Genomic DNA, 19,456 nt, shown 5'->3' with positions numbered 1-19,456 from the left:
AATCTAAATAATAATTCTGTCGCTAAAATCCAATATCAATTAATAACTAATCCTTATTTTAGCAATTCTAAGTTTCCTTGCTAATAACAAAATATATTTTTCTTATCATGCATGAAAGCTATTTTTCCTTTGTAATGACTATTTCAACCCTCATTTGTTTTGTTCCTTAAATCAAAGTTCAATTGATAATGAATATTTGTAAGGTTTAATCCTTGTACATTCTTTTTTTTTTAAAAAATAAATATGAATTTTGGGGCTAAATTAAGGATCGAAGTATATTTTAGTCGCTAAATCAATTTACGACGAAAAGTTTACTATGTTTATTTTTCCCGTTACAAATTGATAGCAACGGATAATTTCATTGCTAAATGTGGATATTTTTATTGTGCATATTCATTAATAAATCTTTTATTAACATACTAAATAAATAAAGAAAATTTTAAAATAAATAAATAAATTTGTATTATTAAACTCAATAACCAATTAAACAAGTTAAAAAAGTAAAAAATTTCAAATAATCAAATAAATTTGAATTAAGAGCTTGATAACATCTAAACGAACCAACCAAGCTCATTAAAAAACAAACCAAACTTGAATAATTATTTTAATAACTTAGTTTATTTAGATTGGTTTACCTTAGTGACCTTATCAAACAAGTTTGAACACAATAAAACTTTGCTCAGTTTGTCATCCTAATTTTAATTTCAAATCCTTAGGGTGGTGAATTATTACAGCTACAATATCTCTACCATTAATATACTTATTTAGTTTCATATTATAGGATTCTCCCATCAATTTATCATCATTCTTGTATAGTTCGATATGTTTATTTCCTTGTTAATTATATAACTTTTATCACTCAAAGAAAATGCAATGGCGAGAATCATTTTGTTCTACAACTGTCATGTAGATCCTTATGTTCTCACCATATCGTCTCTTACCACCATTGTTTTCGTGCTCAAAACCTCGACAAGCAAGTTGAGTGCATGAGAAAGCTAGTGTTTCTGATACTAAGCCATTGTGAGTTGTCCTGCAGAGTGTTGTGGGGCATCTAATAATGTTTTACCTAGTTTACCACTGTCCTGAATTAAAAATCCTGTGACAATATGACAAAATGATAAGTAGTAAAACGGATAAAATCGACATGGAAACATAAACAATGAGACTTGGAGACAGTGGACAAAAGACAGCTATGTTACTGAAAGAAACAGTGCACGGGGCCCTGCAAAATGAAAAAGTAAACAGTGTGAAACACAGTAAATGAACCTATTTTAACATTCTCCCCTATTCTGATTCCTCATCTTGTTACAAAGCTATCTACTGGCCACTCTCAGCAACCGGTCTCATCTTGACTGCTTATTTGTCCTTCAGTGTTTAAACAAATAGATGCTCCTCAGAATATGTTTTGAGCTGAATAGAAATTTTCATTTTAAAAATATATGGTAGTAAAATATGAAATTCGTCATCCCAACAGCCCTACGAGGAGATAAATCAGAAAATTATAATTGACCATTATGAGGACTTTTTTCTTCAATTTTCCAGATATTCAAACTCTTATCGTATGATAGTAAACTTTCCTCCGTACTAATCAACTTAACTCTATCCCAGGACATTCATTTTAAAAACATAGCTTCAGCAAATGGTTGCTCTTTCTCGTGAAGGCTGTCAGAAATCATCAAGAAACTGGGGAAATGTGAGTCAAACCCAAGTCTACCAAAAACACCCAAACAAAAGTTGCAAACATAATTATTGTAGCTATTTAATATAAGTACACAACAATAGCTTCATATTACACTCTCCCCTGGCTCTTAAAAAAAATGAGAAGATGGTGAAATATGTACAGAAATATCAGAAAAAAAAATTATAAAAGTTCTAATGATATGCGACAAATATTAAGTCTTTACCATCTTCCATCTACTTTGGCTAACTGCTACTGCCACGAAATGGTACAGCTCAAATACTTGCTCATATCTTCGTAACTCCATGGCCTAAGAACCATGAACTTTGCTTCACATTTGACTAGGATGGCTGCAATGGGAAAGTTCTGAATGGCTTACTAGGCAAAGATATTCCTGAAGGGAAGGCTAGTGTAAAGTGTTGGACATGAAAGTAAAAATCTAGCACATAATATCAAAATCTGCAACTATCTCAAAGTCTACAAGTGAACTCAGTCTGCACCTCCATGCATTCATGTATCAGAGCGCATTGTACTCTGTCTGATCTTGAACTGCCAAACGTTCTGATATCACAGCCAAAGACTTGAGATTGCATTTGATCAAAGCCTCGACAAAAAAACAAGTAGTCTTTAGTGTTCCCTTCAGGCACATCAACTATAAATGACTCTACAACTAAAGTCCCTTGTCCACCATCAAGAATCTCAGGATGCACAGTTAGCACCGATGAGTAGTTCTGGACAGAAAAATGAAGGTGGATGATTCAGAAAAGAGATCAAACCAACATTGAATTTATCAATGTACATGCAACAAATTGTATAAGCTGGGATGGAGCACATACATTGCAAGGGCATTCGCATTCATTAGTCTCCCACATAGATAAGTGTGGTGATCAAACATGTCTATATAGGGTGTCTCCCTCTCAAGGGATTAGTCATTTTAAGATAGATTATGCTCAACCTCAATTCAACACAATATCAGCATGTATCCAGTAGATCAAATGGGGGACAAAGGAAAGCTGTGCTATTTAAACGTTACGTCAGCCTAATTATAGTGGAGGACAAATGAATGATCAAGCTTACCACATGCGTATAATCAGAATCACACAAATGTAGTGTTTGAATTCTCAGTCATTTCAAATTATCAAAGAGTTACATGGGCTAATTCAAAAATAAAATAAACCAAAATTCTAGCATAGACTATGAATAATAAGCACAATAATAGTGCGGAATTTTATCACTAAGTTCGTTGTGTTATCATCCAGCCATGTTTATCTCTCTAATTTACTTCCTAAAATTGTAACAAACTCTATGAAGGCATAATAGAAATAGGAGATAGTTAATTTGTTAATGAGAACTAATTTAATATGTCTGCCAAAAGGTACCATTATTGCCGGCCCCAAGCCTGATAAAGGAGAAGGGTTGTCTTAGGTTGTCAACCATCGTTAAACTATGACAAATGTTCAATGAATGAATCTATTAAACTATTGTGCTAATGCTATGTTATTACCTAGAAGGAACACGTCGTAGGGTCCGACTGTAATGTCTCGGAAAGAACCGCTATATCTTCAAAACTCGGGTGTAGTGCTAAATATGCAAAAGTTCGTGTTGCAGGGTTTGACTGTAACTATCGGCAAGAACCACTATATCTCCATGAGAACTTGGGTGTAGTGTTAAATAGGCAAGAGTTCTCACACCAGTTGAATAAGAACATATATTATAGGAAAATTAATTGTCTAATATTTGGAACATGGAACGTAGGAACCCTTATTGGTAAATCAATGGAGGTAGTAGATATGAAGATTAAGAGAAGAATTAGTATTTTATGTGTATAAAAGACAAAATGGGTAGGTGAGAAGGCAAAGATGATAGACAACTCGGGTTATAAGTTATGACACACAAGAAAAAGTAAAATAAGAAAGTGGATATTGTAGTAGACAGTTTATTAAAGAATAAAATTGTAGGAGTAGTTAGAAAAAATGATAGAATTATAGCCTTTAAGATAATAGCAGCGAAAGAAATTATGAACGTAATTAACATATATGCACCACAAGTAGGATTAGATTAAGCTACCAAATCAAGGTTTTGGGATAATCTAGATGAAGTATCATAAAAATATTCCGTCAAATGAAATAATTTTAATAGGAGGTGATCTAAATGGGTAGTGAAAATAAGGAATATGAGAGAGTATATAGGGGTTATGGGTTTGGAACGAGAAATGAAAAAGGGAAAACTATATTAGATTTTACAATAGCATATGATCTTATATTAGATAATATGTTTTTTTAAGAAAAGAGAAGAACATTTGGTCACGCTCAAAAGTAGGAATAATAAATCGTAAATTGACTTTCTTATGATTAAGAAGAGGGATAGAAAGATTTGTAAAGTTTGTAAAGTCATCCTTGGAGAAAACTTAACTACCCAACATAGGTTAGTAATGTTGGATATACGCCTCAAGCATAGTATCAATAGAAAGAAAAAATATACGACTCCTAAAATTAAGTGGTGGAAGTTAAAGGATGAAGTAAAATATATTAAGGAGAAGGTAGGAGTATAGACATTAGATGAAATATATGGTAAATCTAAAATGACATGGGATAAGATAGTATTAAAGTTGAAAATAATAGCTAAAAGTGTACTCAGTGAATCAAAGGGACATGCACCACCAAGTAAGGAATCTTGGTGGTGGAATGAAACAATACAAGAGAAAGTGAAGGAAAAACAAACAATTGTAAGAAGGAGAAAAACTTAAAAAAATATACAATAGCCAAAAAAGATGCTAAGAAAGTAGTAAATGAAGCAAAGAATAAAACTTTTGAATGATTATATCAAAAATTGGATACAAAAGAGGGGGAAGAGACATTTATAGAATAGTTAAAGTAAGAGAAAGAAAGACAAGAGATCTTATCCAAATAAAATGTATTAAAGATGAATGCAATAGAGTGCTAGTAAATGATGGAGAAATAAAAAAACAGTGGAAGCGGTATTTTCATCGACTTTTTATTGAAGGTTTAGAGGATCAACTTAACTTAAGTAGGTCAAATGAGTATAAAAATTTAAGTAGGTCAAATGAGTATAGAAATTTAAATTTTTATCATAGAATTCAAACTTCAAAAGTAGAACAACCTTTAAATGAGATACACAATGTAAAAGCTGTTGGACCAGATGATATTCCGATAGAGCTATGAAAATGCCTCGGGAAACAATGTATTGAATGACTTATAAAATTATTTAATATGATATTGAAAATGAAAAAAATGTCTGATCATTAGAGGATAAGTACTCTAGTTCCCTTATATAAGAATAGGAAGACGTACAAACTATAGGGGTATTAAACTAATGAGTCATATCATGAAACTTTGGGAAAGAGTAATAGAAAAAAAATAAGGAAGGAGACCACAGTGTCTAAAAATTAATTTGGGTTTAGGTCTGGAAGATCGATAATAGAAGCTATACATCTTCTTAGACAACTAATTAAAAATATTAAGAGCAAAATAAGATCTATACATGATATTCATTGGCTTAGAAAAAATTTATGATAGAGTCCCAAAGAAATTATATGAAAAATTCTAGAAAAGAGGGGTGTTAGCATAATATATATTGAACTAATTAAGGATATGTATGAGAATGTAACGACCAGAGTAAAGACAGAGTAAAGACTTCAGGTGAAGTAACTAAAATATTTCCAATAAAGATAGGGTTACATCAAGGATCAACTCTAAGTCTCTATATTTTTACACTAATTATGGGCAAACTCACTGCACACATTCAAGACATAGTACCATGGTGCATATTGTTTGCAGATGATATTATTTTGATAGATGAAACACGTGAATGAGTAAATGCTGAACTAGAATCTTGGCGAGAAACACTAGAAGGGAAAGATTTTAGGTTTAGAAAAATAAAGACACAATATATGGAATTTAAGTTTAGCAATATTAGACATAATGAGACAATTGTTAAGATAGAAGATGATGAGTTGCCTGGAACTGAGAGCTTTAAATATTTAGGATATTTTTTATAAAATGATAGAGAGATTGAGAAAGATACCATACATAGAATATAAATAAGATGGTTTGATCCTGTCTGAAATCAGGAAAGATAGTGCGCTGGGTAGGTGGCTTCGCTGTTGACTATGATAAGACTTTTGAGCTGAAAGCAGAGGGTGCCGAACGATCCCGCGTGTCAAAAAAGAATGTCGAGGGAAGAAAAAATCAGCAACCGGGCCAGGGAGGGGTCCCGGCGCAGGCATTCTAACGCTCAAGTTAGTCAAGTGATCGAAAGAAAAAAGAATGTAGTGAACAGTAGACAGGAATGAACTCTGAGTCTGTAATGTTGTGTAGTGTACCTACGCCTTTAGGAAGAGACCCCTTGTATAGTGTCAATTTTCCTCTGTGTATGAATATTGATACATTTCTAAAAAAGGACCGACCATTTTGACATTCTGACACCTTTCCAAAAATAGACCCACCTCTACACTTTGTAGCGTGGAAGCTTCCATCGTAAAGACTGCATAGGGAATATTCCCTTGATTCTCTGACAACCGTTACACAAAACGTCAAAAAGGAATATTAGGTCGTTAGGTTGGTGGACCATTAATATGTTCTAATGGTAAGTCAACCGAGTCGCCTCTATCGCCCGATCAGACCTCGTTGCATACAAGGTCAAGTTGGTTAAAGAATGATGACCCTCTCAAGGACTCAGTCTTCGCTCGACGTCTCTGCTCGTCCAAAAAGCCCGGCCGGGCCATGTGCTTAGCATGGCCAAACCACTCAACCGAGACGTGTGCCCGTGTCAACCCCGAGTAACTCAGAGGACTCAACTCTGAATGATACTGAAACAACTCGAGGTTTCATCGACCCTGAGAGACTCGGGATCCGATCGAACTAGAGGTTCGATCGGCTAGACCACTTTGCCGAAACATGTGACCGTGATAGCACCGAGCATTGACCCATCCTTAACTTTGACCACCACGTCAGCCAACTTTCTTGACTTTGTCCCCGACTTCGGAGGCCCCACCTTATTCGTCGTATCATGGTTGAAATGGAGAAGAGGAGTGTTTTATGTGATCGTAAAGTACCTCTAAAACTTAAAAGAAAGTTCTATAAAACCGCAGTTAGACCTGCTATGTTATATGGAGTTGAATTTTGGATTATAACTCGAATACATGAGCAAAAGATGAGAGTTATAGAGATGAGGATGTTAAGGTGGATGCGTGGTCATACGAGGATGAACCGAATAAGAAATGAGAGCATTAGAGAGAAAGTTAGAGTTGTATCTATTGAGGGGAAACTCCGAAAGACACATTTAAGATAGTACGGGAGATAAAATTTATTTAAGTATAGATGATGATATAGTAGGGGATAGAGCTCAATGACGTAAAATGATCCATATAGCCAACCCCACCTAGTGGGATAAGGCTTTGTTATTGATAAAAGGTACCATCAGAGTTGATAAGGTCATTTGTATGTTGAGATTTTGGGAATGAAACTCGTCTGTACCCATAAATATGTACTATTAACTGATGGCATCACCTCAAGCATAAGCTATCAAAACCATCTACTAGAAATTTGTTAGGTCAAAGAATCACTTGAGAGGATATTAATCACTATGGTTTCTTTTCCTTAAAGAGCACAATGATAATTATATGCTAATTCAAGATGGTGCAGCCATTGAATAATTCAGGACAACTCGTATATTACTTCACATGTGTATGTTGCATACGCCAAGCAGGTGGACAGAAGAGTAGAAGCATGATGAAGGAATTCTTAGAAAAACCAAAAGTGAGAAGATTAGAGTACCTGAAGCCTATGATCACCCCCAACAATCTTGATGCCCAGGATGTGTTCGTTGTCATCGAGCTGTTCTAGCCTTTCAGTGCTGGTGGTAGCAGGAAGCCCTGATTTGACGTTCACTTCTCGCAAACACCCTACTGCAAAATCCCCCCGCATGATGCACCTGCTCACAAACGGCTTGTAGCTCTGTGGCTGATCAAATCGCCTCACCAAGGACCAAACCTGACACAAGAACCGAATCGAGTCACCACCAACCTAGACAAATTTAAAATTTATTTTCTAGAAAAAAAAACTTTTGAATCGGCTCGGTTTCAATTCAACGCAAGCAAGAAACCAGTGTTCGTACAAGAAAGAGCACAGTTCTTGCGAGGTTACGAAACTATAAGGAAAAGAGACTTATTCCAACAGTCAAATCAAGGGCAGAAATAAAATCTGATAGCGAACAAAATGAAGAAGCTAAAATCCAGAGCACGCCAAGAACCAAGGAAGCGAGAAAAAAGAGAAAGAATCTCAACTAGCTGGACGGGGGCTTTGATGTGATTGACGACGGAAGAGCTGCACTGATTCTCCAGGGGTTCATGCCGATGGAACCGTCGGAGGCACTCCGCCTCCATGCCGGTGCACCGGGCCGCCGGCGCGTGCATCTCGTCGGCGAGCCGCCACGGACCTCCGACGGAGTTACTGTTCTTCCAGACCATTCTGCACCTCCGGATTCCGATCGCACCTTTTGATTCAAGCTCTGGATATGATTGCCATCTTCAATCTCAAGATCGGATGAACAATGCCGTTTCCTTTTCACGCGATCATGTAATCTCTCCCAATCCTACTCGCTGATAATAACCAAATAGCCACCAGACCTGAGTTTATAACAGAATTGCCACTGGACGGTTTGGAGGTGCCGCCGGCTTATTATTACGAGAATCCAAATTAGTGGGCCGTTTAAAATATTATAAAATTTAGGAGGATGTTTAATTCGATTCCTCCACAATATCGGTGGATGTTTTGACTTTTAAATGTATACATATTGCCACCAAATTTATAAAGGGCAAAAATTAAGAAGAACGTCCATATTTTTTTAAGAATTAACAAACGACGTCTCTGTTTTTGTTTGTTTGTTTTTTTTTTTAAAAAAAAAATTTCATTCTACCTAGGACGGTAAATGAATCAAGCGTTTATGAATAAATTTGATATTTGACTTAGTAAGAACTTATTTATATTCATTCAATATACATTTGATTAATTAAACAAACAAGTTTGAACAACTCGTTAAACTAAACAAACAAACTTGAGCATATATGTGTTCAGCTCGTTAACGTTTGTGAACAATATTCACGAACCATATTTATTAATAAAATTCTTTTCAATATGCTAAATAAATAAAAAAATAAAATAAAATAAATAAATTTAAATTATCAATCTTAATAACCAATCAAAAAATTAAAAATTTCAAACAATCAAACGAGCATGAATTGAGAGCTTGATAACATCTAAACGAACCAAGTTCAAACCAAGCTTGAATTGAGAGCTTGATAATATCTAAACGAACCAAGTTCAAGCCAAACTTGAATTGAGAGTTTGATAACATCTAAACGAACATAAACTTGAACACCCTAAAACTCAGCTCGGTTCGGCTCGACTCGACTTGTTTATAGCCCTAATTCTACCAATAATTTATATATAATTACTTAAATGTCTTCGACGGTATTATTCATAATTATTTTTCTTCTAAATCCTAAATTGGGGACACGTATTTAACATATTTAAAAATATTTATAATATAGTAATTATAATATTGTAACAATTATAACATGAATCTAACCCGGCTGTTATAATGTTGATTTAACTTGCTTATTTATCATTCATGTTGTAATAATAATAAAATTATTTCATGTTATAATAATAATAAAATTATTACTAGTATAATATATATAGTAATTATGATTTTATATCTGTTATAATAATTAAGATGTTAATATATATATATATATATATATTGTGCAAGAAAGGCGGGTCCCGCCGCCTATCGGCCCCCTAGGCCTGGCCCCACAGAAATCCTAAGAGGAGGTAAATCAGCGGTGAATGCTGGTCCGGATAAAGCGTGGTGTCTCCGGAATTTAACACAGCCGGCCCAGATTATTCATCTGGTGCGCGTCCGTGGACCTTCGACCCTACGACTCATTGTGCAAGGATGTCACACTTTAACCGGTTGATCCAGCCCGCGGGAGCTTTTATATATATATATATATATACGGAAATGTTAGCCTGCGGTGCTTATGCTGCGGCATCGGTGCGGTATATTCCTGATCGATCTCTGGACCGATCAGGGAACCTCCTGATCGGTTCTACAGACCGATCAGGGAATATCCTGATCGGTCAGGGAACCTCCTGACCGATCAGGAAAACTCCTGATCGGTCTGTAGACCGATCAGGAGTTTCCTTGATCGGTCACCAGACTGATCAGGGAGATAACCACACTAAAATCGCAAGAAATGTACCGTAGGAAATTATTTCTCTCTCTATATATATATATATATATATATATATATATATATATATATATATATATATATATATATATATATATGAGAGAGAGAAAGAGAAAGAGAGATAATGAAGACGATGTCTTAGAAGACAGTTGGTGAAATTGGATGATAAAAAAAAGTATGATGATTTTAAAAAAATGAGATGTCATTTTTTACTTTTGTCCATTTATAAAATATGTTTATTTTAAATGCAGTGTCATTTTATTGGGAATATAGAACTTACTTTTAAAAATAATAAATTTATTAATTTTGAGGTGTGATGTTATTTGTAATATTGGACATCAATTTCAGAGTAAATTATTGAGAGTAATAATATAATCTGCCACTTATGAGAAGACATCAACAGTGACTCTCACATGTAATAGTTGTGGGTGTTGACAAAACACCGACCTTATCCATTATATTTTTTTTAATTATCAAATTGGAGGAATCACATATAATTCTATGATATAATAATTTAGGAGTAGATTAGAGGAATCGAATAAAAGTAACTAGTGGTTATTTTAATAATAGACCATGATGATAGCCATATAAAATTTACAAATGACATTATTTTATGTGTAGTGTCAGATAATAGAGTGATGTGTTATTAGATGGAAGATTGGCTTACTTTCGGTGATCCTTGCATTTAATATGTTGGAAGTTTTTTTTTTAGCTCATTTGATATTGAGTTTATGTCAATTAATTTTGAAGATGATCGGTTCAATCCTATATAAATCGGAAAATATTTACAGTAAGTGATCTATCAGTTCAATATTTTTTGATCAACCTCCTATTAAGGAATTAGAAAAATTCATCTATTAATTCATCGAAACTGAGACTCAATTTATAGATGCCTAATAAATAAAAAAAAAAACACGGAAGATGTTAAACACCACACTTAAAAATCATTAGGTTATCTCATCATATCATTCAACCTATGGTCTAGGTGACATTAACCAGAATGTTAGGCTAGGGCACATGACCAAATTAGACAGTGCAAATATGGATTCCGAGACCTATAAATATAATCCAAATATAAAAAAAGAGCTTTTTGTTCTCCTATAGAGAGTGTCATGAGAGACAAAAATCAACGAAAAGAACAAAGCTCCACCATTTTGCACCTAGTCCATCATCACTTTTACCATCCATCTCGAAATGCACCTTGCATGATATCTAGAGACACCAATCGACAACAAAATAATTATTAAATTTTTATCATCCCTCATGCATTAGTTACTATTTAAAGATAAGATCATCCGTGATTTACCTCTCTATAAATTAAATAACTATGGAATTAATTATGTGGGATGCCCGAAATCAACATAGAATCTTTTGCTACCAGAGAAACACATCTTATTTAGGCCTAGACTCTAGCACAACTCATTTTTTTTATTACTTATATAATTTTTTTACTTGGTTATCATCCCTCATGCATTAGTTATTATTTAAAGATAAGATCATCCGTGATTTACCTCTCTATAAATTAAATAACTATGGAATTAATTATGTGGGATGCCCGAAATCAACATAGAATCTTTTGCTACTAGAGAAACACATCTTATTTAGGCCTAGACTCTAGCACAACTCATTTTTTTATTACTTATATAATTTTTTTACTTGGTCAACTAAAGCTTATTCTTTCCACATTCAAAATCGAGCGCACCTCGGTTCAAGCCCACCCCCTCCCAGCTCTAATTTCCCTTATAACATAGAATCTCATTCAACTGCCATGTAGTCAGGGACGTAACTACATGGGGCCGAGGGGGTGTGACCGCCCCCCCCCCCCCCTTTGAAATTTTTGGGGGAAAAAATAATACAGTGATTTAAAAAAAATGATTTAGTTATAAATTCTAAACATTTCGGGATTTTTTTACAAAATATTCAATTAAAACAAACAAGAACCCAAACCTTTTTTTCTCTCTTTCGCCAACCCTTTTGTTTCTCTCTCGATATTTCTTTTCTCTCTCTCATTGCCCTTACTTTTTCCCCCACTCCTCTCCTGTGTTTTCTTCCTCCTCCTAATTCCCTCTTGTTTTTTCTCTCCCGTGGTCTTCTTTCTCTCATAATCCCTTTATTATTCTTTCCCTAACCTTAATTTTACCCTCAAAATCCTTCGTCACATATTGATGTCGTTGTCATTCACGTTGCTATCGCCGCTATCAACAGCACCACTGTCATTTGCTGCCAGTGTTGTCGTCGTCGCTTTGCCGATGCTCCATAGCAAACGCGTTTTGATTGAGGTAAAGTTTTCTTGCTTTATCTCTTTCGATTACAAATTTAAGTGTTGGAAAAATATAGTGTTAATTTTTCATATATTTATAATTTTATTTGCTAGTTAAGTATGTCAAAATTTATAGATATTGAGATCTTCTATGCATTTAATGTTTGATTGTTATATGAAGGTGATCAATTTCATTGACGATCACCCAAAATTTGATCAATTAAATCATATCATTTATTGCTTCTCATCATATAATTCACTACAAGAAAACCTGCAATTAACGACAGAATTTAATTTTCGTCACTAATTAGCGACCGAAATAAATTATGGTCAGTAATTTAGCGACAGAAATTTAATTTCGTTGTCAATTCCATCTCTATACTTATTTAACCTATTTAATTAACTACAAAATCTTAATTCCCTCGCTATTTTAGCAACAAAATAAGTTCTCAATTAAGTTTTCATCACTAATTAACTTTCTAATTAAGGTTTTTATTCTCAATTTTTCTTCACAGCGCCCTAAAATCTTCCTCTCTGATCGACCTCCTCTCCAATCTCTGGCACGCTCCTCTCCTCTCCTCTTCGATCTCCGACACTGCCATGCATCTCGTCAGTATGCATGATCTTCTCCCCTTCCCTCTCCTCTCTTAGTGACTGCTTGGTGGTGGCCTCACAGTGAGGTCAAACTTTGGCCACAGCCTCGCAGTGAGGTCTTTCCTTGGTTACGACCTTACAGTGAGGTGGCGAGGTTGGTTGTGACCTCAGTAGTGTGTCGTGGTCAGCTTGAATTTGCCCCTAGCCTAGTTGCCATCTATTGGACATTTCCGGACCGCAAGAAATTTTCCGCACAGAGCAAGAGGATGAGGAGGCTTCAGCCTCCCCCACCTGGATGCTGCCCACGACGCTAGCTGCCATTGCCGATGTAGGCCATGTGGCAGTGCATCGGTGCCGCTACGGCAGCGGCGCGTTGTGCTGTGCCGGAGAAGAAGGAGCATTTTTTTCATGTTCTTACCATTTTTAATTAAAAAATATGAGTGGGGCCCAAAGTTAAATAAATTAAATTATAAAAAACATTAAGCATGAACTTGAACTCTGTAAATCTGCTTTTTTATTTTCTTTGCCCCCTTCACTGCTGCTTCGCAGAACGACGAAAACCCTAAGTCCCTAACTTCTTCCTCTCCCACTCCAACTCTCCTCCAAGGCTCTAGAGTCCAAGCCTCCAACCAAGGTAGTCGGTGCCTCGGTGGAGTCGGAGTCGCGGTCTCGCTCGCGGATGGCTAGGTGGCAGGCGACGACAGTAATATGAAGTCTCCATTCTCTAATCGGTAACCGAGTCTCTAACTCTAAGGCTCCAAGCTCCAACACCATTTCTCCATAAGGTTAGAACTTAGATTTGTTGTGTTTTAATTTTTTTTATTATTTGATTTTTTTTAAATGTATATATTACCATTGTAGTTTAGTTTCCTATTAGATTGATAGTTTTTCATTATTATTTGATTTTTTTTAAATGTACATAATTATATTTGTAGTTTCGTTTTCCATGAGTATTCTATTAGATTGGTATTGGTATTGTGGTAGTTTATTAAATTTTTAGTTCAACGTATATTTTTCCATTACATTTGTAGTTGTCCATTACATAATTTATTTTTAGTTATTTATTTGTGTAGGATATGGAGAGATTTTTTAAACTAACTTGTAGTTTCGGCTTTGGCTCCTCTAATGAGCCGAATGTTATTGAACAAGTGGAAAATCAATCCCGTGTAGAATTTAATTTGGATGATATTGTTAGTGATCCGGGATTACAAAAACTAATTAAAGAATTTAATATTACTATTCGAGATCAAGCTCGAAGAGAGTATGCGCTCTGAGGGCCTTGTCAACCAAATGGTCATGTGTATCCAAAAATAACTTTTGGTAATCAAGAAAGAAGTTTTCAAGGAACTTGGTATAAAAAATATACATGGCTATAGTATAGCATATCAAAAGATGCTGCATTTTATTTTTGTGTTATCTTTTCAAACCATTAAATAAAGAAAATGTAGATAATGCTTTTATAAAAGATGGATACAACAATTGGCAAAGGGCATTAGAAAGATTCAATTGTCATATGGGATTATGAATAGTTGTCACAATGAAGATAGAATACAATTTGAGACTTTTCAAGATCAAAGGCATAGTGTGGAGAATATTTTACGAGTACATAGTCGCGATATGGAAATTGATTATCGTATTCGTTTAACAGCAATGTTGGATGTGACACGCTTTCTATTGAAGCAAGGGTTGCCTTTTCGAGGACACGATGTGTCAACTAGTTCTTCAAATAGAAGTAATTTTTTTGAGTTGCTTGAATGGTATAGTCAACGAAATGAAGAGGTTTCTAAAGTTATAAAACAAAATGCTCCTGCAAACAATCAATTGACTTCCCCAAAAATTCAAAAAGATTTAACACGTGCTTGTGCTTCATAGATCACACTTGCTATAATCAATGATATTGGAGATAAATTCTTTTCCTTGATGGTTGATGAGGCTCGAGATAGTTCAGTGAAGGAGCATATGAGAGTTGTTTTGAGGTATGTAAATAAAGAAGGATGTGTGATTGAATGATTTCTTGCAGTTGTGCATGTGCCTGACACTAGTTCTCATTCTTTGAAAATGACTATTGATGCTTTATTTGTGCAACATGGTTTATCATTATCTAGATTGAGAGGCCAAGGATATGATAGAGCTTCAAATATGCATGGTGAGTTCAATGGATTGAAATCTCTGATACTATAAGAAAATCCATTTACAATGTATGCTCACTGTTTATCTCACCAACTCCAATTAGTTCTTGTTACTGTTGCCCATGATAATTTTACCGTGAGTGAATTTTTTGGGTATATCACCATGATTGTGAATATATCTGGAGTATCTTGTAAGAGGAGAGATCCACTTAGAAAGATTCAACATGATAAGATAATTGTTGAATTGGAAAGTGGAGAAATTACTAGTGGAAAATGAAAAAAAAAAATCAAGAAATTAGTTAAGCAAGACCTGGAGGTACTCGTTGGGAATCACACTACTTAACATTACTTCGTTTATGCTCTATGTGGTCTTCAGTGATAGAAGTGTTAGGAAATGTACATGATGTCACCTCTTATTCTGCGAATAAAGGTGTTGTCGCAGGTTTAATTGAGAAGATGGAGAGTTATCAATTTGTTTTTGTGTTACATTTGATGAAGTATATATTGGGAATTACAAATGAGTTATCACTTTCCCTACAATAAGGGGATCAAAATATTGTTCAAGTCATGTCCTTGGTTAGAAGTGTGAATTGTCGACTACAAGACTTCCGGAATGATGGATGATAGATAATTTTGGAACAAGTTAACACATTTTGTGAATTGAATATGATTCCAATACTTGATATGGAGGGCAACATGCTAACTCGTGGTCATGGCAGGTGTAGAGGGCAACTCATCACCACTTTTCATCATTATCGTGTGGAGAATTTTTGTCAGGTATTATTTCTAAAAATTTATTTATTTTTTGTTAAAGAGATTTCATTTATTATTAATGTTATCATGGTTGTCAATTTGAATGCTAGGTTGTTGATTTAATTATACAAGAAATGAATAATCGTTTTTCAGAAGTTAGTACGGAATTGCTTGGTTGCATATCATGTCTTCATCTAAGAAATTCTTTCTCTCAATTTGATTTTCACAAACTCATCCATCTTGCTAATTTTTATCCCGAGGACTTCTGTGATACTGATTATTTATTTTTGGAACAACAATTTATGAGTCATTTTTATAATCTGCAAGATGATCCTTACTTTTCTTCAATTGATGACTTGGGAATTCTTGCTTAGAAATTGGTTGAGACTGAAAAACATTTGGTGTTCCCATTGGTTTATCGTATGATAGAGTTGACATTAATTTTACCAGTTGCAATTGCTTCAGTTGAATGAGTTTTTTCTGTAATAAAGACTGATTTACGTAATAGAATGGGAGATGAATTGATGAATGACAGTCTAGTTGTATACATTGAAAAGGATATTTTTGTACAATTGAAAATGAACAAATATTACAACATTTTCAACAAATGCAGTCTCGTAGAATTTAATTGTCTCCTCTTGTACCGACTTGTCGGTCATCGCAGACTTCTGTGCCAACCCAGAGATGAAGCTCGCCTATGGAAGAAAGGTACACTAATCTTTCCTAAACTTCTAGTTTTTTTTCTTGCAAGTTAGATCAAATGTTCTCAATGTTAATTTATCAGGTTATGGAGATTCGGTCGAGTATGAAGTGGGACAAGGGAAAGGCTCTCGAGTTCTAGTCTCTTGGACTCATGGTAAACTTTAACAATATCATTTCAATCACATATTGTAAGTATTAGTATTGCAGTCTGTTATATGGTTTAAATAAGAATCCTAAGTGTTCAATAAGATCAATTGGTTGTGATTAACTTAATACGCTAATAGCTTTTGCATGGAGAGTGTTTGTTGTTATTAGTCATCAAGTGGGTTGGAAAATGAGATGTACAACTATTTCTTATTGCTTCTGTATTGGAAGAAACATTTTCTATTAAAGTGTTCTTTGTGTTGGTGCAACCTTAGGTCAAGGTTGACCTGGTTGACCCGACTCGAGTTGACGTGACTCGAGTTGTATTTTGATGTTTGACTTGGGAAGATTGTCGGTGCAACCTTAGGTCAAGGTTGACCTAGTTGTGTTGCATGTTGATGTTTGACACTCGTGAGAGAGTTCTATTCTTGATGTGGGACAAGAATAGATGTTTGGGAGATTATTGGTGCAACCGTAGGTCAAGGTTGACCTGGTTGACCTGACTCGGGAAAAGTCCAAGTATGAAGACTTGGCACGGAAAAGTCCAAGCAGGGAGCTTGGCACTGGAAAAGTCCAAGTATGGAGACTTGGCACTGGAAAAGTCCAAGCAGGGAGCTTGGCACGTGAAAAGTCCAAGTATGGAGACTTGGCACGGGAAAGTCAAGGGAGTGCACGGGGAAAAGTCACAGTGAGTGAAGCCGGGCGGTGGAAATCTGGTGAGTGAATCGGTGAAAATCCTAGTGAGTGAAGCTAGGTGAAGGTGAAAGTCACAGTGAGTGAAGCCGGGCATTGGAAAATCACAGTGAGTAGGCGGTGAAAATCCTAGTGAGTGAAGCTAGGTGAATGGGAAAGTCCTAGCGGGATGTTAGGCGGTGTGGAAAGTCTGGTGAGTGAAGCCGGGCAGTGGGAAAGTCCAGTGAGTGAAGCCGAGCAGTGAGTGAAGCCAGGTGTTAGACCTAGTGAGTGAAGCCGGTGAAAGTCACAGTGAGTGAAGCCGGGCAAGGAAAATCCAGATGGATCGGGGATGATCGGACTTCGGTGTTGGAAAGTCCAAGTAGGTCAAAGGATTGACCGGACACTTGGCGGGGAGTTCTAGCAGTCGAGGGTGACCGGATGCTAGGGATGAAGTACCAATAGGTCAAGGTTGACGGATATTGGTTTGGAAGTCTTGGGACTTGGTTTGGGCAAAACCAAGCTCGGATCGGTCACCGGACCGATCGGTGATCTGTTTTCTCGATCGGTCGATGATCGATCGGATCAAAGAAACTCTGTTGATTCTTGATCGATCGGTGACCGATCAAGCAACAGGCGGCGGTGATCGGTCCGCGAGGCCGTCGGGCCATCTGATCGATGCAGGGACCGATCGAGACGATGTCGCGGAAGCACGGCGGAGTTAGGATCGTGCGTGGACCGATCCGGTATCTGATCGGTCCGGACCGATCGATCTGATGAGCTACGTGCGGCGATCGATGCGGGGACCGTCGGCCGATCTGATCGGTCCGTAGATCGATCGAGTTCACGTTGCAACGGCTAGTTTCTTCGCCGTCTCCTTCGCGGTATAAAGGGCTGAGGGCTTCTACAGGGCGACTACTTCCTTTCTTCTTGAGCTTCGCTCTTCACTGAGCGCTGGTGTGCTCTTGAGCTTTCTTGAGCTCTCATTGCTGAAGCTCTGCGTGAGTTTCTGCTGGTGTTCTAGCTGCTGGATTCATCAAGGTTCCAGTCGACAACAAGAGGCAAGCAAGTGTTTTACAATTTCTATTGTTCTTGTTTGTTGTCTCTATTGTTGTACTCCTTTGTTTGCTGTTGCAAAAGATTGTGGTGAGGTTTCTCCACCCACAAGGAGTATATTATTAGCCGGTTCTCCGGGGACTCATCCACCGACGGATTGAGAGGCTTTGTCCACCTTACGGACACGCCGAGGAGTAGGAGTATCATCTCCGAACCTCGTTACATCGACGCATTGAGGTTTGATCTTCTTGTTTTCGTTTCCTTGTTTGTTTTTCCGCTGCGCTAACGAATTGTAGGAAGAAACGCGATCGATTTGGGGCAGCTATTCACACCCCCCTCTCTAGCCGAGTACGAAGGATCCCAACAAGTGGTATCAGAGCGAGGTTGCTCTTCGTCGGATCAACACCCGTGGGAGCAAAGCTAGAGAATGGATCTCTATGGAGAAGACATCACCATTCCACCCTTCTACGAATGCGGCGACTTCGCGTATTGGAAGGTAAGGATGAAGTACTTTCTTATGACTAACATAATGAATTGGTTTTGTGTACAAGAAGGTTTTACTCCTCCGGTGGATAAGGAAGGAAAACCACTTGAGAAGAAGGAGTGGACAAGAGAACAAATTCACAAATCCGAAATCAACGAAGAGGTAACGAGAATAATTGAATTTTCATTGCCTACTAACATCTTGTGTAAGATAGGTTACAACAATGCCAAGGAATTATGGGATAACTTGGCCAAGTTCCATGAGGGAAGCTCAAATTCAAGCCATGAAGAGGAGCTAAGTGAGCCAAGTAGCTCACATCATGGAGGAGAAGATTTAGAAGTTGAGGGCCACTCAACATCTAAAGAAGAAGAGGAGGAGAGTTCCTCTTCAAGATCGGAGCAAGAAGAAGAAGCTTCTACCTCCGGAAGGGATGAAGATGAGAGCGTTCATCCATCCTCAACCCTAGGTAACTCAAGCATTTTAATTTCTAGCAAATTACACATAATGTGCTTCGAGTGTAGGGAATTTGGACATTACAAGAGTAAGTGTCCAAAGAGGGTAAGAAAGACTCCACCGGCGCCAAAGGTCAAGGAAGCCGGAGTCCCGAAACGCAAGGGCAAGGAGCACATCGTGTGCTTCCAATGCAAGCAAAGGGGACACTATAGGAGTCATTGTCCGAGGGGGAGGCAACCTCACAAGGGCAAGAGAC

General features: G+C 36.7%; 1 pseudogene; it reads right to left on the bottom strand.

Annotated features, from left to right (window-relative positions):
* Positions 1-1,726: 1,726 nt before the first annotated feature.
* Positions 1,727-8,426, bottom strand: LOC121998342 (annotated as a pseudogene).
* Between the last annotated feature and the right edge of the window lie 11,030 nt (positions 8,427-19,456).

Source organism: Zingiber officinale, chromosome 6A (assembly GCF_018446385.1).
Source record: "Zingiber officinale cultivar Zhangliang chromosome 6A, Zo_v1.1, whole genome shotgun sequence".
Classification (NCBI taxonomy): domain Eukaryota; kingdom Viridiplantae; phylum Streptophyta; class Magnoliopsida; order Zingiberales; family Zingiberaceae; genus Zingiber; species Zingiber officinale.
This window is presented reverse-complemented; position numbering and strand designations above follow the sequence as displayed.